This window comes from Streptopelia decaocto (genome assembly GCF_964273445.1).
Source record: "Streptopelia decaocto genome assembly, chromosome: Z".
Lineage (NCBI taxonomy): Eukaryota > Metazoa > Chordata > Aves > Columbiformes > Columbidae > Streptopelia > Streptopelia decaocto.
This window is the reverse complement of record NC_138657.1, coordinates 65,901,097-65,923,650: the sequence shown is the minus strand read 5'-3', so window position 1 is coordinate 65,923,650 and position 22,554 is coordinate 65,901,097. Positions and strand designations below refer to the sequence as shown.

The following is a 22,554-nucleotide window of genomic DNA, read 5'->3' as shown; positions in this document are numbered from 1 at the left end:
CTGTATGCCATTGGCAGGGAAAGGAGTGATCTTCCCATCACTCGCGTTTTTTCAGTCCACACAGAATGCCCTTTTTGTTTTGCAACTCAAACAAGAATTAATTCAGAAGTGTCCTAATGCCTCTATTGCTCAGGAAGTCAAGCTGCCTGACCACAGGTGTACTTCCAGGTCTTGCAAGTTCTGGTTTTGTGACTCTTTTCAGAGGCTGGCAAGGGTAATGTGATTTCTGTTTTAAAAAGATCAGTGAAGAGCCAGCAGCTTATATGCAAACCCAGCAAAACAATGGTGGCAACTCCATATTTACAGTTACATTAGGCACCTGTCATTTAGCCAGCTCAAAGATGATTATTTGATTTTGCTTCATTCTACTTTCTGAAAAAAGAAAAGTTAAATATGTGACTTAAGTCTATTACATCTTTATCCATCAGCTGAACTTGTCATTTCATGAAAAGGCATTATCAAGTTAATTTTATCAGATAAATTTTCCACAATCCCATACCAGTTAGTATTAGCATTATATACTAAGTATTATGTACTTCTTCCAGTGCCTATTAAGCCAATGCAATGATAAACAGCACAATGTCCAACCCTAAAGCCTGGCTTTTTCAGCGTTTCCATCCAACCTACACAGAAGCTTCTCCCTGGAGGTGGCAGAGTTCTTTTCAGGTAGTACCCACTGTCTGAGGAGCAAAATACTGCTGCCCACCACCACCTAACGCAGAGGGTCAGGCTGAAGCTGCTGGCAATGATACCACTGTCCACGGCCATCAGCCTGCTCTTACCTTCTCAGGCACCAACAGCAATTCGACTGTTCAGGGCTGACAGCACAGTCCACCCGTCCATCTGTACATCCAGCTGTCTTCCTAATGTCTCCTTCCCAGCAGCCCATAACAAAACCCAAGACCCACTCCACAAGTCTGTGCTGTACAAGATTAAGTCATCGCATGTAATCTAATAAATTAGAGAAAAACACTTATGTCATATTCTAGTCTCTGAAACTTCTCCAGAAGTAAAAATAAATAAATAAACTGGGGGAAGAGGTGGTGAGGATAGAGATGTAAATAGCATTAACAGAGCAGAGAACTCATTGCTTAGCTTTTCCAAATTTTCTGGATGCACTTTCCTTGGCCCTAGTGATTTTAAAAGATGTTGTTTAATGGCTGGTGTTACTGGAATGGAATCTGTTTTGTTATAAATCTCTGAAGAGAGCTAGTGCCTCTTCCAAATACTAAACAACACTATCTAATAAAATCCTTGCTCGTATTGCACTCTTATTTACAGTTCTACCATTCCTATTGAGTAATGCGCCAACTGTAATGCTCCAGTTCCACTTGCTCCTCATAGAGCAATCTCAACAGCCCTGAACACAGTGATCAGCACAACCACTCCCATGGAGCAGCATCTTGGCTTCTTTTAAACAAGATTTGTAGCTGGTTCCTCTTCAGCATCCAAAGACTGAAGTCACCTGTCAGGTGAAACAGGAGGAGACTAAATTCTGAGAACACTGATTATAATCGCACCCTAAAAATACAGAGGATTAGTGTAAAAAACAAACTGTTATTTTTGTGTATTCAGAACCTGATACACTGTGTGTCCTAGAAACATACAGATGTCTAGAATTTAATGGGTAGCACTGGCAAGCATTCTGAGTGGCATGTCATGGTGGGCAAAAAGATAATCTGCAAATCTTTTAAAACTAGAAATCTACCATATAGCTTAATTCAACAGTTGGAGACCAGACTTTAGGACTCAGAGGTCCTCTGGCAATTCTGTTCTCTCAAATAATTCGCAAAGTGCCTGCATGCTCCTCCAGAATTTTACGAAAACTGCATGGGGCAGTTCCTGCTAAAAAAGGGCTTTAACAGTGACTACATCAACTATGTTGGGTTGGGGTTTTTAATTAAATTTCCAGCTTGTATTTTGCATTTCTGCCCAGGCAGAACTGATTTCTTCTCATCTATGTGGTCCTAAGTATATATATCATATATAATCTTGATGGGTTGAAACCACACACTTCAGTTCATTTCCTCTTACCCTGCATAAAACCTCTATAAACTTAAGTCAGATCTCTGCTAGCACTGCAACAGTATCACTGCCAAGTAGGTAGTCTGTCTTTCAACACTTTTAAGAAAAGTAATTTTATTTCATTTTAGATCAACAGATTTGTATAAACTTCAAATACAAAGATATAGCTAAAGGCTATCTATAGATTTTCCTAGTTATTATAATTTCCAGCATCACTTTCTGTTGTAATTGATGCTGATATTTGCCCATAAAGTTAGTAAGCAGAGCTTTACAAAGGAATGGAAGGTTACGTCTCTTTAACGGCAGTTTCTGAGACAACTTTGAAAGACCACGAACTCTCATCACTGCATAATGACCTTAAAAAGAGAAGCTCTGGACAATATTAACCAGTAATCACTCCTAAAAAGAAAGAGAAATAGATACCAGGCTCATAGCATTATTTAATGTATTCTGGTTCCTTTTTTTTTTTTAAACTCCAAAAACTCCTGTCACTCTACAACAAGTACAGTTCTCCTGAAAGCACCTGAAAGTGTATCATAGAAAATACATGGCATAACTGGGCTTACAAGGAAGGAACTGGAATTCATGTCTTCAGTACTATAATAGATAGCATATAATAATAATAGCTATGAGGAGGGAAGGAGGGAAGGAGGGAGGGAAGGAGGGAGGGAGGGAGGGAAGGGAGGAAGGGAGGAAGGGAGGAAGGGAGGAAGGGAGGAAGGGAGGAAGGGAGGAAGGGAGGAAGGGAGGAAGGGAGGAAGGGAGGAAGGGAGGAAGGAAATATCCACAGGAAGTGTAATACCAATGTAAGGATGACAATTTCTTGCTCACCAATCACATTTCTAAAGGCAAATTTGTATTTCAGGATGGAAAAATAATACAATTTCAAGAGTTCTCCATCAGCTATGTGACACTAATGAGATCTGCATGTGACAAGCTAACCAACAGTACCACAAAATGGGACCATATATGCAGAATACATGAATGTACACCACACACATGAAAAGCACATAGAAAATACAATAGCATACACAGCACATAGGTCAATGTGTCATTTCTTGATAACAACAATAGATCTCTTCAGTAAATAACATCTCTGTCACTATTATCTGAGCCCATTTCTTTCTCAAATGCTCAATATAAGCTTAATAATTGACCAAAGGAGTAATTAATATAGGCTCTGAGGAACTGGCAAGGGCAGGACATAAAATAATTCAAGATACTGAAGTGAACATACACTCTTTTGAAGCAAGTAACTTCATTTCAGCTGAAACAAGACAGACAGGTTCTCTTTAATGGGCATGTTTTAAATACAAAAATCAATACTTGAAATTTTATCTAGAAACTGACAGCACACAGCCAAGATGGCTCAAAATTTTGCTGCCCTGCTCCTATCAAACCAAAGGAAACTATTTTTCATAATTTTGCATCTTAATCTATTTATAGGAAGAAAACAACGACACTATTGGAGCCTGTTTTAGAATAAAACCAAATCAAGTGTTTTACAAACTTACAGAATTTGTTTTAAATGATCACGTTAAAAAAATTTCCTAGCTATAAATGAAAGACCAACTGATACTGTGCATGTTCTACTAATCACACAATACCCCCGTTACATTCCAGAATACTGATGTTTCTTAGAAGTACTTTTTCTCAATAGCAGCCATACCAGGATACAGATGGTTGAGTATTTGGTTCCTTAAGTCAATGAATGCAAACGATCCATCCATTTAAAAAACCTCATAACAATGCAATGAAAAAATAACTCTAAAAAAGAATAAGCTAACTCAGCCTTTAGGAACAAATTTTGTTCATTTTTGGTTAACATTTATATTTTTAAAATATCAACTGTAAATGCACAAACTAAAAATAAAAGCAGACAGAAATCTGTCTTTAAATTGTGAAGTATGCAAGTGCCTCGTAACTTCAAAATTTGCATTTACCATAGATATTTAATTTAATAAACCACACGTCCTGGCAGTGTGCCATATCTCACCTCTTCAGGAAACACCAGACGAATGTAGGACTATTACGTGGTTGGTCCCTGAGTTATCTGAAAAGTACATTGTAAGTGGTATTTATTAATTCATAAGAGGTGATTTAATTATGAGGTTTTGGAAAGGGAATGGAAATAGCTCAGCTGTTTCTCCTGTTTAAAAAAATCCTGCACCAACATTTCCCTGTTTTTTAAAGCAAAGGTCTTATTTTCTTGTTTTGTTTGATGTAGTTCATTGTCTGTTGGTAACATTTAAAGTTTCCAAAGAAAGGTTTTATAAACCACCTCTTCACAAGAAAGACTGGGGACCAGCTGTACCATCCCTATCCAAAACATACAAATGCCCAGTATTTTTCAATGCTTTTAAAGATAATGACTTCAAACAAGCTTGATCCAAGAAAAACGAATGCCGTGACTATGTCTGATGGATGTTTGATGAAACAGAGCTTTCACCCTTTTGGTTAATGCAAGACATATATAGCTTCTCAAATATTCAGTCATAAGTAACTACACCTATTTACATTCATACAATCAAAATGTATAAATCCCAGTTAAAGTAACAGGTATGGTGTGACCTTCATGATCTGCATGTGTCCTCAGGTCACATAGTTGTGTATCCACAGTGGACAAGTATCCAAGTGAGGGAGATGGGGGCAGGATACAGCTCTCTGCTTATGACAAATGGGCCTCAAAAAAGCAAGGAGATGGGAGTGACAGGCACGACAATGTTATTACAGAAAACAAAAAAGAAAATCATAAAAGATGAAAAATCATGGAAAACATGTCAGCTTAAATGCATGAAATGGAAGAGTCTCCCAGTGATGGAGAGTGAAAGGGTTAACTACAAACCTACACATCTAAATATTGTGGTGATCCTTTAGGTTCTATATATTACGGTCAATATCGAATGAATATTTCCATCACAACTTCTAACACAAATTCAAGAACTAGTGAACTTTAGCACTAATGAAGCCAAAGTTCATTTAAAAACAAAACAAAAACCACATACTGTTCTTAGAAATGAGATAGGGAACAGACTGTCTGCTCAGTCTAGGTCAATGTAAGACTGCTGATTACAGCATTGCTTTCAGAACAAAGGATCCTATTTAATTTTATCATATCTAATGCAAGTTTTGGTATTTGACAAGAAACAGTTCCAGAGAAAATTATTTCAACACACAAAGTAGTACTGACACACAGTGCCTATTTTCTTCATTTCATCCTATTATCACCTTGCTCCTTTGACCTCATTTCACCACCATTTAACAAAGCCATTAAGAGTAGTTTTGTTTTCCTCATAAATCATCCCACCAACCCTTTGATGCTTTTGACACCTCCTTCTTAATTCCTTTGATTCTGTCAACATTTCTTCATAACAGGTACCTTAAACTGCCTGTAATTCAAAAGAATGTAAATGTACTCCAGGACAGAGAGGCGTGTTATAAAAAAGGGAAGAAACACTTTTTCTTGCCCCTCCTGTTTTGGTCCATAGAATATTTTTTAAAACAACTGGAACTGATCTTTTTTCATTACTATCTCAAACTCACATCTTAACGTGTTTTTCCATTTCTTCCGATATTAAGAGTTCTTATGCTTTCCCAGACCCATCTGCTTCTTAATTCAAAATGCATAGGTGCACAGTATTACATAATACTTTTCAAGACAGAACTCAATGCTGTTTTCCTGCTGGTATTTCATTTGGGAGGTTTGATGCTGAATGAGGATGATACTGTGATGCCTGTCTCTGCTGGTATTTCCTTAATAGGTTCCTGTCCTGAGAAATTATGTCTTAGTTCTGCACAAGAGTGAACTTTGAGTTCTAAAAAATTATTTATGAAATCATGTAAATAATGGTCAAGTAACAGATTTTCTACATGTCTGATCGAACAAAATTAACAGGCTGTGTGTGTACATAAGACCCAAAACATATCTCAAAAGTTAACTATGTAACAAGCAATCAAATTATTATAAATATTAAGTATCATAAAAACTGCAACGCACAGCCACTTGCTTTTATAATATTTTCCAGGCAGTGCATGTGTTTAAAAATGTAACTGTTCACATACTTAAATGTAACTATCTACTTTGTACTGGAACAAACCAATGTGTAGGTGGTGAATCTTCCAGCTGAGCTGAGCAAAAGCATTAGTACAGACAAATAAATCAACAGGAGACAGAATAACTTCACTCTAAAGGCAGAAATTCATTTAAGCATATGAAAAAAACACCATCATTAGGGAAAATAGTTTATTTTCTGTTTCTGAAAGGATATAATAAATAACAGACACAACTACAGTGTGGGCCATGTCCAGGAAATCTGTGAGGTCTCTCAGACCACACAATCCCTCCAGAAAGTCACATGTAGTAATGATGAAGCAACACACCCACTCAGGGCAATGCTCAAATCACTCACATATGGCTAGAAAAGTAGAGAGACACATTCATCAAATGGTTACCAGCTCCTCAAGAACCACTGGCACTGTCAGACAACACCAACGATCCCAGGGGCATTTTAGGACGAACGGACAGCTACAGACCTCTGCACAGGCTTGCACCCCCAAATAATTCCAACATAAGAGGATAAACATATTCATTTTTTTAGATAAAGTCTTCCGTTGGCTGCTTCATTTATTTTTTTTTTAACTTCAAGATGCAAAAGCTTTCAGAACTGCAGAGCTCTCTGAGCCACAGTCAGCAGTCACAGAAGCGGGTATGGATCCATTTGTGCCAGCCTACAAGCTACAAACATCCAAACCTCCATGCAAAAGGAAAGATAAAACCAACCACTTCCTGATCACATTAAATTACAGGGGAAGGAATATGAAATATTGCATTCAATGGTTGCTTCTCCAACTGGCTGACATGTAAAGAATGTCTGCCCTTTTTAAAATTCAAACGTAGCCTTTCTTCAAAACAGAATAGGTTACACAGGAGACACTCAAATACTTGGCTCTTAGCAGAGCCATAATCCAGAGACAGGTACTAACTACTGAATCATTTATTCCACTGTAAGAGCATGTGAACTTCACAGAAAAAAAAAAAAAAAGAAAAAACATATATCAAGCTTCTGCTGCACAGACAGGTTTAGGCTGACTATAGCCACACATAGTAATTTTCCCCTTTAAATCTTGATCTCAGTCAAACAAACATACAGACACAATTAAGTATGCATGGAAAAATTAAGATTCAAAGCTTAAAATATGGATCAGCCTCTACTCACTAAGGACAATGCTGAGCAGCAATTTTCATTCCTCTCTTGGTTCATAAACAAAGACTATTACTATTGAGTAATAACTCAATACTCAACCATTAATGGAGTAACAGCATGAGCATGTTAAAACAAAAAGAACATTTAATTTGAACTGGTTAAATCCAAAGCTACTAGAACACACAACTTATCTAGGATAAAAAATTTAGAGTTATATGCAAAAGCAGAATGGTATTGTACAGCAAAGAGGAAGCTGGCAGTTGCAAACAGCAGATAGAAATGGTAGGTGGACATATTTATTATTTTTTAAACAGGACACTAGTTTCAGTGCAAGACCAGCAGACAGGCTATTTCTATCATCTGGCAATGAGATAAACACAGATTAAGAGGCAGGCTGTTGGCTTCTTCCAAGTGAAATGAAGACATCTGCGGTGATCCAAAGACTACAGAGTGCTCCCTGCCCTGAGCAAGGACACTCACAGAAAGCTGCCGGAGGGACAGGAGACAGCTGCAGGTTTTACCAGGAGGAGCCCAGACTTCAAAGTCCGCCTGTTAAGCCCTTGCATCTGCCCTTGCACCATCACTCAGACCTTCTGCCCGCCCGGTCCTCACAAGGACAATGCCCTGTGCACAGGACTCCTCTAGACATCTGTGAATATGAAGCCCATGCTTGTTATTACTTCATGTAATGTTTTTAGCTATTCTTACCATTTACAGTTCCTTTAGAAAAAAAAAACAAATGCTTGATTGTACCTGCTTCCTCTCTGAATAAGGGGATGCATAATAATGTTTTGAGCTTCTGAAGCTTTGCAGGAAACCCCAGGAAACTAATGTTAAAAACAAAGCACTGCTTTCTAAAAACAAAATGAGAAATAAGCTCTATATTTTTGAGAACCTGACTAAGGAGGGTCAGCCCTCAAAAAATAAGTATCAGATAAATTTGTTTCCTTCTGGACTGCAAACTGCTTCGCCATGCTACTCAATGGGATTGTAATTGCCCATTCACCATCTATCAAACCAAAATTTTCCTGAAATGGGCTGTGATGTCTGAGCATCTTAGAGATAACATAGAGTATATTACATGTGTTTGCAAAGATGGCTACACATTTACCATTCCCCTCAGCTGACGAATGCTGCCTCAGCCCAGAGAGACAGACAGAGGTCTGATGCTCTGGATTTTAATTAACCAGTGTTTATAAATAACCTTTCACATTATCAGATACAGAAAAACACAAGTGAGTAATAACAGCATCGATTTTGATCAGTCTTTGTTCAGCCTTTCAAGTAGAGGAAAGCATATTGGAAAGAGACACATTTGTTTACCAAATTATCTGGCTTGTTTGACGCAAATCTGAACTCTTCATCCTCACTGAAAAAAAAAAGAGTACTCAATAAAATAATATATTCTACTTAGTCACAAGAGCAATCACAAATGGCAAGTGAAGTAATAGGTATCAATGCCTGCAAATGCAGACTGTCCCTTGGCAGAGAACTCTGTGGCCATACATAATGATTCAGAATGAAAAACTTAAAAATGGAAGATTTGTTAATTGGTTATCAAATTATTTTTTATGACCATGTTAGAACTTCTTGTGCATTTGAGACAACTTCTGACATCTTTAGGGACCGTATAACAGAAAATAGTGCCTGACCACTTTAACAGATTGTTATTGCTATAATTATTACCATGCTCAAAATTTTAACAACGATTATTGCAGGAGGAAAGGACAGTAATAAAGACTTATTTGGATTATCGTTTAATTATTTCCCTTCCATAATCTAATCTCAAAAAAGAGTGTTTACCAGTTTTCTCCTAAAAAGTGTGGTTTGGTTACATAAAATCTTTGAAGAATCACTATCATAGCTACTAGGTCTGAGGTCAATGATCCTATCAACTGATAACTAAACACAAGGCCACTTTTCTTTCTTCTGCAGTATAACTCAATAGCAAAAGGCTAAATGGAGAAAAAACATTAAAAATATTTCCTTTGGACTGTTTTCACAGATCTAAACAGTAGCTTCATGATACCTGACATAATTCTCAGTGTAATCAGCTAATGACACGTCCGAGTCTTCCCTTGCCCGTACAGGAGAGGTGCTTAAGTCTAACAGAAGAGCTGACTAAACAGAAAACTTGTCTGCCTTTATCAGTTCCAAAATACACAGCTGTGATGCTGTTTACTATGAGTAATTGCATTTCACATAGCTTTAATAAATATTCAGATAATTGTATTTGCTATATGCAAATATATAATCAGTTCAAATATTTACAGGTATCAGATGATGATATTTGAACATGAGAATACTTCTGGGTTTTCCTGCAGTTTAATCTTAAGGTAGTCACAAAACAACCCTGATGTAGTAACATTAATTAACTTTCAGTCAGTGTGCAGAGATCAAAGTAGCCACTATATACTAACATCCCAACAATAACAAAACTGCACTCACAGTTATTTACAGCAAACTTCAATAGTTTCACCTACACAAACCCAAATGTTGCCCTTCCTCACCCACCTCCAAAGCCTCACACTTCAATAAAAGCCACTTCAGTAAATTGTATGGAGTTTCAGTATGATCACTCTGCTTCAGCAGCAGATGCGGGAACAGACTACAAAGGCTCAGGAAGGAACTTCCTAATGCCTGCATGACCCTTGCCTGTTTAACCCAACCTCCACTGCAGCAGCACAGGATAACCTGGGAACCCAACTACTGGTAGCACAGCACAGTCTAATACCCGGTACAAAAAAAACCCTCCACAGCAGTATGACCATTGCACAGGCTTTCCACCTCCAGGCAAAGTTACTTTCCCCCATATATCAGCCCACAGAGAAAAGGAGGATAAAATTGTTTATTTGGAACCACAAGAAGAGAAGAACCATTCACCATTCAGGTGGTAAGACATGAAGAAGCCTGCAGATACAGTTTGGAGTGAAAAGCATTGTTCATTTAACCCCCATAACCACTTTTGAAAATCTGGCAAAAGTGTGTGAAATATATTAATACATGACAGAAAGGTAAAGAATGCATGTGTGGCACGTGGTTGTGTCTTCATTAATGCCAGATTACCATCTGGTACGTTACCATCTGGTATGATAGCCACACAACACAAATTTACCCCCGAGCAGGTGCAGACACAATCACATTTCTGTCAAGTTTGCCAGAGAGCAGGATGCTGCATTCGTCCTGACATCAGCCGAAGGAGGACAAACAGTATCTGGTCTGGCACCGTCAGAGTTGTAGGGAGATGAACAGTATCTGACAGAGCAGAAAACCTACTAGCACAATGTTAACATTAACATTTCGGCTGACAAGGTATGTTTATGTGTGATGCTTGCATCATGTGCTTACATGTTTTTTCATCTGCTGGTGAGTGCCATAACGACATACAATTAAATCAACACTCTAAATCAATCTAGTAAATCAGTGTCTCTAGAATAATAACACAGAACCTTCCTCCTTCTATACTACTTTGTCCCAATCAGTGATCGAACAGCTTTTACTCTTCTAACTCTGCAGGGAATCTTGCATATTTCATGCTCATGTCAGCAGTTAAAATGAATCTATAGTAAAAGGCAGAAGGGCAAAGAAACTAAAAACTTCCATACTAAATACAATTTCAGACAAGCATAGGAGAAAATAAATCAGAAAAAACAAGTTAGGATTACAGACAGAACTGCTTAGATTCCCTAAACGAGACAATATGTATTATCTCATCTGGCAGTTTAGCATGACTGAAATGAAACATAATTTGTAGCTGACGCCAACTGGCAGGAGACAGACAAATGTTCATAGTAATTTTTGTGTTTTGTTAAAAACGTACTTCTGTCTTAAATTATAAGGAAAATGAAGAGAAGGCTTTTGGTCTGCAAAGTACAAGATTTGCAGATGCTATCCTGAGCTACTAACACAGAAAAATGTGTCTTGAGTTTTTAAAATTTAAAAAGACAAATCTAAAATTATGCCAAGTCAAATCTTCTACCCAGTACCCCAGCTCCCAAGAGCAGTCAAAAGCAGATGTCTGGGGAAGAGGATAAGAATAGCGTAAGTGTTTAGCCATACTTTCCCCAAATACTCTCCAGTCTCCAATAATTTGCAGCTCAGGGACTCTCAAAGCCAAAGGTCATGCTTATGTATTTAATAATCCCCTACAGACTTTTTCTTCCTTTCATTTTGTCCAGCCTCCCTTTGAATCAGTACAAATTTTCAGTACCCACTGCATCCTGTGGAGTTACACAACTTAATGATATGTGCATGAAACAAAAGTCCTCTTTTTGCTGTTGAGAGCCAACACCTGCTAGTTCAATTTCCATGCTCATTAGTTCTTGCACTGGGAGAGACAACAAACAACAGATCCCTGGCACCCTTGCTATTGCATTCATGATTTTATAAAACTATAATCACACCCCCCATTGTCTCTTTTCCTCACCGACTTAACTGCTCTTTGTATGGAAGGTATTGTGCATCTCTGATTGTCCTTGCAGTACTTCTATGGTTCTTTTCCAGCTCTCCTGGATCCTTTTTGAGATGATGGTCCAGAAATGCACACAACACTCAAGATGCAGGTACACCATGGACACAAATGGTGGATTTGTGCTCTAATCCTTTAACACTCAATTATAAACCCCCAGATTTCTAACACTCAGTTTGCTTTTTTGACTGTGGCATACTGTGGAACCATTTATTTTACAAATCTAGGGTCTTTCTTATATCCAAGAAATAAGCCAGCTCAGGGCCCATTGCTTTACAAGCAAGGGTAGGTCTGCCCTCCCTGCCCTGATGTTTCATTAGTTTTTCTTCAACGCTGAGTTGGATATACTGTTTTACTGCCTACCTACTTGGCCTTACAAAGTATTTCTGCAGGTGTTTACCACTCTGAATAACACAGCAGCATATACAAACTCTATAATCCTTTCTTTTGAATCATGTGTGAACAAATGAACAGCAAAGGCATTACAACAGATCCACATGCACCTCCACAGGTAACTTCTCTCCATTGTGACAACAAACCATTTACATCTACCCTTGGTTTTCTGCTTTCTTATCTGTGCAAGAAGCTTCACTTTCACTCCAATGGCAGCTTGTTTTCTTTAAGAGCCCTTCTGAAATCTAAGAAGTCTAAAAATAGAACTTGATCTCCATCATCTATATGCTTCCACGTTTCCAAGGCATTACTTCCCCTTCAAAAGTTTATGTTATCTCTTTCCATTATCTCAAGTTTATACAGGTGTCCACTATGTCTGGTCTTTGGCACACCTTTGTGTTACAGACAGCTGACATGCTGCTCTGTAGTTCCAAAATCACACCTGGAATCCCACTAAAATTGCCGTGCATGTATCATTTTCAGCCATTAACAGCACATGTAGCAGCTATTTCATTTTTTAACGAATGTGAATGAGCCAATTTGTTCTTGTTCACTTTTGTCAATTCTTCTCTCTCTCCTGCCAATAGTTCAACTTGAGGCTGACCCTCTGATGAGTCTCCCACAAAACAGAACTCCTGTGCAGAAACCTTCATCAGTTTTTTCCACTGTGAACAGAAAAGCAACATATGCACTTATTCTTTCTACTATGGCCTTATCTTTCCTGAATGTTCTTTTTATTTCCCAAAAATGTGCTGGCCTTGCAGACTCTCTGTGGCAGACTTCCTGCTCCTCGACTTATTCCTCAAATTCTTTTTTAACCTGTCTTCTTATGCACATCTAATTCTGCCAGAGTTAGACATTCCACTTTTCCGCACACACAACAGCTATTGCCCTCGAACCTGCATTTTTCAATGGGCTTGGATTATACAATGAACTAGTATTAGTATCACAAAAATAGACAAGGATGGAGGCTGACAGTTTTATGTGAAAATATTTAACTCTATCACCTGTAAATTAATGGAAAGACTAGAGAAGAAGGGAGGTTTCCCCCTGAGCATTAGTATCAGCATTAATTGCTTTTCCCAGTCTGCAGCACTGTCAGGAGTATGGCGATTTTTCCTTTCCACAGATTCTTCAATACAATATGGCTAATTTAAATCGTTTGCACTACAAGGAAAATACTCTGTCTTAAAATTTTCTCAACCCTTTATATTACCTTCCGCAAAAAGGATCATTACAAGGAGAAAAAGGAGAGTTAAAAATGTATTTCCTTACTTAAGATAAGATTTCCAGTATTTTCAGGATCTGAATGATGCGATAAAGTAAGCTATTCTATTACCAGACAACGCTAATCTAGAAAAGATAGCATGTTTATTAGATATTTATTATGATGAACTGGAGGAATGACCTGAAAAAACAGTGTCATCTTCAGTAAGAACATGTGCAAGATGCTACAGTTATATATGTTATATGCAGTTATGTATTATATGCAGAAATAACCACCTATAAAAGGACCAGTGAGAACAGTGTCTTAGAACATGTATTCTTGGATGAGGATCTGGTGGATCACTGCATGACCATGAAAGAGTCACGGTGCTGCAAAGAAGACATGCATCGTGTCAGCAAGTATGAAGAGGACGCCATAAAATTCTATTTAACATCATTAAAACCTCGAGTGGAATACCATTTTAACCTGGATAAAACAAAAAAGATGTGACATAATGGAAGATAAACCAAAGAAAATAACAAAAATAACTGGTGTTCAGAAAACAACATCTGTGAGGTTATAGAATTGAGCTTAAAGAAACACCAGGCTATAGTAGTTAAGAAGCAACATAAAACAAATTGTAAGAAAAATCAAAACAAAACAATTACTTGCTTTGTCCAACACAGATGCAGGATGAGCAGTTATAGTATTAAACTGCAACATGAAAGGTGTAAATTGAATAACATGGAAAGAAAATTTTCCCATGGCATGACTGTTGAGCTCCTTAGAACAAGTCACAGATGACAGATACGGATGATCCTGATCTCAGGCAGATGAATGATCTAGGTGACTTCATAAAGCCTCTTCTAGTCCTGTCTTTTTATGATCTTTTCTTTGGGACCTGAGGAAGAATCTCTTATTTTCAGTGATTTAACAAAAAAAGGGGGAGTGGAGGGGCGGGTGATGGCACAAGGCTGCCTTAGAAAAAATGAGGTTACAAACAACCTGCTCACACATAAACCATTCATCCAGACCCCTTCCCCGCCCAGCTTCAAGAAGCCTGTGGAAAAAAAAGGAAGACTAGCAGCCAAGAGCTGGAGAAATTATGCTGAAAGTTTGGACTTCTATTCTCTGACCTTGCCCAGACGTTCTTTAAACGTGGCTTGGAACCAGACACACACTATGCAGAGTACAGTGCACACATGCGTACACAGCACTTCTGATGCACCTTAAAAGCAACAGATTGCGCATGGTGCAAGTTTTGGATGGGACAGACTTAGTTTTCTTCATAGTATCTTGTATGGGGTTGTGTTTTGGATTTGTGCTGAAAACAGCGTTGATAATACAGGGATGTTGCTGCTGAGCAGTGTTCACACACAGTCAAGGCCTTTTCTGCTTCTCACACCACCCCACCAGTGAGTGGGCTGAGGGTGCAGAAGAAGTTGGGAGGGGACACAGCTGGGACAGCTGACCCCAACTGACCAAAGGGATATTGCATACCTTATGATGTCATGCTCAGCATAGAAAGCTGGGGGAAAAAGAAAAGGGGTGATGTTTGAAGTGATGGCATTTGTCTTCCCAAGTCACCATTACGTATGATGGATGGAGTCCTGCTGCCCTGGAGATGGCTGAACACCTGCCTGGCGATGGAAAGGAGTGAATGAACTCCTTGTTTTGCTTTGTTTATGTGTGCAGCTTTTGCCTTACCTGTTAAACTGTCTTTATCTCAGCCCATGAGTTTTCTCACTGCTACCCTTCCACGTCCCTCCCTCATCTCTCTGAGGGGGGGTGAGCGAGCAGCCGCATGGTGCTTGGTTGTCAGCCAGGGTTAAACCATGACAACATCTACTGTGCAATGCATGCAGTGTGCAACAGAAAAAGTAGGTAAACTCTGCTGATACAGGCTGGTCATGTGTCAATGAATTAGAACATTCCTAAGGCTCCATTTTAACTGGACTTTCACCCTTCACATTAACATGTCCCGCTCTTGCACTGAGCAAGCTCAAGAAAGGCTGGATATTTCTGTACTCCAAGTTTGGCTGCGATGAAAGGCAAGCTCTAATTCAAGCTGTCAGGGTTGTTATGGAATGCAGTCTGGGTCACTTAGATATAAAGATTGGTTGAAGGTAATTACACTGATTTTATGCAGTCATGATCATGACTAATGACTGAATAAACATGTATGCACAACACAAACCTCATGCACATTTCTGCAAACTGGACAGCTCTGCTAAATTATCTAGCATCTCAGCAGAACAATCAGCTGGACAGTCTATGGAAAATCTTGCACACCAGCTGTCATGTAATATGTCTATTAGTAGCTTTAAGAAAACCTAAGAAAGAAAGATGAGAGCTTTGTTCACTCTTGAAAGGTAAACCATACCAAAGCAACACTGAGAAAAATCAATGCAGAAAGAGAACAGAGACATTAACTTTGCATGAAACTTTCTATTGAGCATAAAAACATGATTTCTTTATCATGACAAACTCGGTCCATCACTCAATGTTGAACTCATAATTTTAAATGGTTTTCTAAAAGCGCAGAAACAAATCCACAAATATGACTGAATTTAAAATTAACATATGTGCAACTAATCTCAACATGTAAAAACTATAAAATAATACATTACTATACTTAGACTAGAACTTACATTTGAAATTTTCTGGTAAACATTAAATTATGCAAACTTACCTATGCACAATGATGCTCGGGTTTTATCAGGTGTCTGTTATGAAACACAGTTACAATTGCTAAAATTGTCACAATGATGATGTATACTTATGGCCTTATTTTGTGAAATAAGCACATTCTACGGAAGGCTGAGAACTATAGCATTTGCATGAGATACTCACCACTGTTCATATTACAAGCACAATTCAACACATACTATTTATCAGTATTAAATAGTTGTGCTGAAAGATGCTGCCATTCTTTGTACATAAAGAACTCTCCTAAGAAATTCTGTACAAAACCTGTTTTAGAAAACTCCAGACATCTGACAAACTGCACTCTTATCTACAGCACCTTCTCTTTTACAGATATTTTACTGCAGGAACGGTAACTGTATCTGCAGCACTGCATATATATTTCACTTGTCTAACATTTCAGAAAAAAAAAAAAAAAGACAAAACCAAACCACCTCTATATAGGAACATATTTTTTGTTACAGCTTTCCCTCCACAAAATTACTGTTTGCACAGGACATATCAAGGCAATGCACATACACTAAGAGACAAAACAAGTGTATGTAACCATTAAAATAAAGCTTCTCTCAAATGCATTTGCCAGTATGTAGACTCAGTGCATTAGCACCACCACTCACTTCAGTGATGAGGTCAGATCTTGACAAATGAAAGTTCAATGAAAACTCTGAAAAATCTGTTTACAATTATACCAGATGTAAGCCTTGCAAGCTGCAATTCGTTGACCTATGTAAACTGATTTGGCTTTCAGATAATCTCCCGGTGAATACTATTGCAAAATCTATAAACACAGATGGCACCAACTGGTACTCTATCTGCAGTCTCAACAGAAGATCAAATAGAGAGGCTGAATTTATCCTCCCACATCACAGGTGATTCTTTCCAAACAGGTTTAAAGGATTATGCCTGGAAGCTGAAACAAGAAAGCTCTGTCACAGCTACCCAAAGTCTCAGACACCCTAAGAAGCTGCACTGCTTGAATTAAGCTGGTTTAAAAACTGTACGGCTTTTAATAAACGAATGCAACATTCAATTCAGACCAGGTCTGGGTTATAGTTGCTACAACGATCACATTGACCATTTCTATTAGCAGTAAACTTACAAGAGTTTTTTCCTAAAGCACTGTAACTGAAGAACCTACTTGGGATCAAAAAGAATCTTGCAAGATTAAAAGGCCAACAACCTACAGTGATACATCAGTGCATATCAGTGATATAAGTGCAAACATCATTTGCATTATTGTTAAATTATTACTAAAGCCTACTATACAATTTTATCTACAAAACTTTGTGTTATTCATCTGGAACAGAATGACAGCATTAATACTATTGTTGGTGAATTGTCACAATCGTTGAAAACACACACAATGTATGAAATGTCAGGTGTTACCAAACATGAAGGACAATTAGTGAACTCTAAAGCTAATTCAAACACAAGACATCTTCACTGATAAGACATTAAACTCCACATATAACACATGAATCTATCAACACCTCCACTGTGTTTACAATAATAAGACAAAGTAATTTGAAAAGGAGCATTGACACCAATGGTAACAGGGACTGTACAGCTGCTTCAACAATATTGCTTCATTAATGCCTTGTAAGCACTAGAAGCTGTATAAAGGTGAAAATTACAAGATTCTGAAAATCAGCTTAAAGTAAGGCTTCAGTGTGTGTATGGGTTCATTTATCACAGTCCTCCCCTGGCTGCAACACAATATGATGTTTTCTCCAGGACACTTTTTCCCTCTTTTTAGAGTACTTCATTTTCATGGTCTATCATTTAGTTTCTATGTTTTCACCACAGGCTTCAAAGAAACCCTCAAAGAAAACCCCAACTAACAACATTTAAACCAATATAAATAAGAAATGTTGTAAGGAACAAATATCGCTGCAGCACTCTGTTCATGCAGTTACGTCTTAAACTTTCTGAATTTTCCTTTGAAGAGCTCACATCTAACTTACTACATAGATCCAAGTGGAGAAAGATAGAATTAATTTGAGGAACAGAAGACAAGGAAAACTGGATAAATTAATCTTTAGCAACAGGCTGTGATTTGTTTTTTTTTTATTACTTATACTAAATTAGAAACTGGATCCTATTGACTGTGTAAACAGCACAACAGTCTCCAAATATCTTCTGCTGCGATTTATTTGTTCTTGGTCATGGAAAAGATAATTGCCCAATTGTTACATGTATCCCCAGAGTTCAGAATTTCAGATCTATTTCTGATTCACTCACATAGATCGGGCACATTTGCAGTAACCTGCTTGCTTTTGCAGCAAATTTACAATTTAATTGTTTTTTTCATTGTGCATTTTGTTTTCTTTGGAATTTCCTTCCAGAAAATTATCTTCTAGGAAAACACTTCTGGGAAAACTGATTATTCTCTGATTAACTGGTGTTGAAATGCTTATCCACAGTTTATGTCTGACCTCCTAAAGTCTAAACATAGGGAGAAACAAAGGCAATTAAAAAACCGTAAGATATCAGATTAGCACTAAAATATTTTTAAAAATGCCTTAACTACTTTCAATAATATAACATGAAAATGACTGAAACTACTTGCTTTACTTAGAGGACTGTTTAAAAACAAAATAATAAAACTGTTGTTTACACAGCTTTCAGAATATCTGACCATACCTGCGCAGTGATTTTAAAAGACAAGTGATAACAATACTCCTTTGGCTTGTTTGTTTGTTTTTTAGTTTTCCTGGGCTTTACAAAGGCCCTACATTCAGCTTAATTCCAGTTCGTCTGTATGTAGGACAACAATTTTAAAAGAACACACCCTGTTAGGTCCACATTCCAGGGAAGATTTTTGGTACCATGACCTGGGAGATTCCTGTCAATTTTTGTGAAAGCTAGAAAACCTGAAGGAAGAAATAATCTAGGCAAAAGTTTTTGGCATCATTTTAGCAGATCTGTCAGCTATAATCACATCAGCAATTGTCTCTGCATCAAAGGGCTCCGAGAGACAGTACCACCTTCCAGCCACTTGCCACCTCTGTCCTTGTTCCCAAGTGAGTTCAAAATGTTGAGATCCCAAATGATTTATGCCTTAAGTAGACAGCAAAGAAATGGGAACTGTTGTGGGGGAAGGGAGGTATCAAAAACAGTGAGGAAAGCAGCAAATGGGAAGACACAGAAAGCCCCTTTTCATGAGGAAAGTAGGAACGGGGACACAAAACAGCTTCTCCCATTGCCAAAAGCCACCAGCAGTTCAGAAGTTGATCTCTGCCCTCCTCCCCACAGGCTGGATGGTGCAAAGGGTCAGCCAACAAGAGGAGCCTTGTGTGCTTGTGCCGGTGCATGAAAGCACATGTGTGCGTGGCAAGTGAGGAGTTAGGGACAGCAGCAGCCATCCTCAGCCCCTCGCCAACCTTCATCAGGCAGGTGTGGTGAGGGGGAAGCCCAGCCACCTCAGTGGGGCTCTTCCTACATGAGGAGACTTCTTCCTTTTCCTCTTGTAACAAGCTGGCTTTAAGATGCTGAGGGTGAAATTCCTAGAAACTGGTTGTTGCCTACAGGAATCTTACATCAGCTATGAGCTGCCATGCCATGTTCAACACATCCCCTCGTCACGACCACTGCTTCTCTTTTACTGAGGCATCCTCCAACTAGTACTGATGTCTAACAAAGGAGAAGCTTCTGGAAATACATATTTTGATGAATAATAATTGTGTTCTTCACATCACTCAGAACAATAATGAATCTTCCTTTTCCTGTAATTACTATTTAAACAATAATGTCTGCACTGTATGCAAAACAAAACATTGGGTTTCTTGCCATTGCCACCTCTACAGTCACCTGCAGTCCAATCAGGTTCTGCTGACGCAATAGCATATGGCACTTAATATGTCATTGTCCTACTGTGTTACGGAACACCACACATAATTTTCACAGCTATGAGTCAGATCATGAAAAAGGATCACGACAGTCATTGCCAGCACTATTCCTGATCCAAACTTACCAGCCAAGCACAATCAAGACTGACCCAGAAGATGTGGAAGAATTTGCTTTGATTAAATAGGTTTAAAAAAAAAGGACTATAACATTCTTCTAGAGTAATGCTGTGTCCAGTCCCAGTGATTTATACTCGTAAAAGCAAATGACACACTACTGTTACTTGCCTGACATGCGGGTACATCATCACCCAAGCATTTCCCAGAATGCTTAATAAAAACAGATGATTAACTAAACGAAAAAAAAAAAAAAGATAAAGTGGGCAATTTCCTACATACTGATTAAACCTACTCCATGACCCAGACAAAGAAAACCCGTGAAGAAAGCAGAGATGTGATTTAATCTGGAGTGGCTGCAACTAGAAAATGCAAGGAAAATCAAGGAATGATCCCACAAAAATGTTTATGAGATAAAAGCCTCTCATTAACAACTGCCCTAACAGAGCAGACTGACAGTCTGTATATATCCTGCATCTAACAATGAGTAGGCATTGATAAAATACTCAAGAAAGTGCCAGAGATTAATTTGGATTATATTTTTGTAGCATGTTTAATTCAGAAGAATAAATTGGAATATTGATTTTAGTGTCACTGACACTTTCTAACAAGCCACTCTTTGTCTATAATATATATTTAGGCCTCAATGAGTTACAGCTCTGTAACGTTTCTGTGACCAAAGCAAACCCCCTGAAAACGAGTCTACTTGCAGGTGTGAGCTTGCACAACCAGAACCCACTGCAGCAGTGGGACCAAGCAGATATTTTAATTAATGTATCTGTAATGGTGCCTAGGAATGTTTCCCTAAGAAAGCCAAGCCCTGAATTTACATACATAATATTTTCTCGTAGATGAGGTCAGCTAGCGCTTTTTGATTTTTTCATTTATTCCTAATGACACATCTCTCATCGGGATGCACACACAGCCTCATCTGCTCATTTCTGTCTCGGTGTAAACTTACTGCGATGGAGCAACCTAGCCGCTCTGCCACCAGGTACTGGCAGCACATACACTTGTCCAGACACAGCACTGCCAGCGCGCGGTGTTTTACTTGACATTGCTCCAACACACCCGCAACTTCTGAATTACGGGATCCAATCTCAGCAGTGTGTTACCACTGCTCCTGCGAGCGATGCCCGAAGCACCAGCAGACCTTCACTGGTAACTTGTGCCATCCACTTCTTGCTCTTTCCTAAACGACCTGAAGAAACAAAATATCCTCATCCTCCCGCAAGAACTGAGCCCAGAAATGCGGGAGGAAAGAAGAACACGCCGCGGGCGGGAAGGTGCCAAGGTGAGCTCTGAGCCCCTCTCTCCTCCGGGCAGCTGGCTGGGCAGACGGGCGGCTCCCGCTCGCCCTCCGCGGGCGAGGCCGCAGGTGCCGCGGGCCGTGGGTACAGGCCTGGCGGGGGCACCCTGCCCCCGCGCTACCCTCCTCACGCTCCCTGTCCCGCACGGCGCCGCCATGGGACGCCGCCGGCGAGCGGCTGCCCCAGCGTTCCGCCCGCCCCAGGCCCTCCCGTTCCCGCGCCGCTCCTTACGGCGCTTCCCGCAGGAACGGAACAGGAGGGAGCGGGGCAGCCCCCCGCCGCCCTCCCCGCAGCCACCGGCGACCGATCGGTGCTGTGTACGTGTGCGCGGGGAACCCCCGCCCAGCGCCGTCGAGCTCCCGCCCGGTGCCGGGCGGCGGGAGCCCCGTCCCGCCGGGGCTGGCTGCTCGGCGGCACCTCCGCGCTGGAAAGAGATAAGGCGGGAGGGAGGCAGCCCGGCGCCTACGGTCACCCCGCCGGGTCGCTCCCTGGTTCCCCGGCCTCACGGGGAAGGTGCAAGCGGGTGCCCTCCCGTCCCGCCGCTTCGCCGGCGGACGCAGGGCGGCTCTCGCCGGCGCCACAGCCCCGTCCCCGCCGCCACAGCCCCGTCCCCGCCGTTACCTCCGCGCCGTGCCCCGTACCCCGCGGCGCCTTCCCAGCCTGTCCTGCGCCTGCAACCCCGGCTCGCGGGGAGCTCCAGCCCGGCCGCCGTACAGGCAATGAATGGAAACGCGCCCAGCGGTTCCCGTCCTCCCTCCCGCCTCCTCGCAACTTCAGCGGCGCCGCCGCCGCCTCACCTCCGCCAGGCAGAGCGGCTCCCCAGCGCCAGGTCTCTGCTTGCGTCGCCGCCTCCGGCCCGCACCCCGCCGGGCTCGTCCTCCTTCGCTCCCGCCGCAACCATGCACCGAGGGAAGAGGAACAGGACCCCAGCGAGCCCCGACCCCGCCGACCCCAGCCGGAGGGAGAGAGGGAAAGAGTTGCGGCGAGGGGCGGGGAGGGACGGGACGCGGCCGCCCTGCCTTGCCCAGGACCGGCCCCCTCACACTGACGTCCCTCGCTCTCACACCGCCGGCCGCGGCGGGATGCCGGTGCTGGGGCGGGGGAGAGGCCGCCCTTAGCGGGGCCGAGCGGGAGACTACCGAGGCGGGGGAGGCCCCGTCCGGCTCGCCCTGGGCCTCGGCGGCAGCCGCCACGGCGGGACGGGCAGCCGGCACCTCGGCCACGGGCGGCCTGGTGTACCCCCCGGCCAGGGTGATGGGTGTCCCGGGGGCGGGCCAGA

At 40.7% G+C, this 22,554-nt stretch overlaps 1 protein-coding gene across 2 annotated transcripts in view; it reads right to left on the bottom strand.

Moving 5' to 3' along the window:
* LHFPL2 (LHFPL tetraspan subfamily member 2) overlaps positions 1-22,226 on the bottom strand; it is a 127,149-nt gene extending 104,923 nt beyond the window's left edge. Inside the window, exon 1 of one of the 2 annotated variants that reach the window (XM_082074526.1) lies at positions 22,073-22,226. The gene's annotated coding sequence lies outside the window, so the exon portion shown is untranslated. Of the gene's footprint in view, positions 1-21,896; positions 21,924-22,072 lie in introns of those variants that run through there. The other variant, XM_082074527.1, reaches the window with a different exon arrangement.
* Between the last annotated feature and the right edge of the window lie 328 nt (positions 22,227-22,554).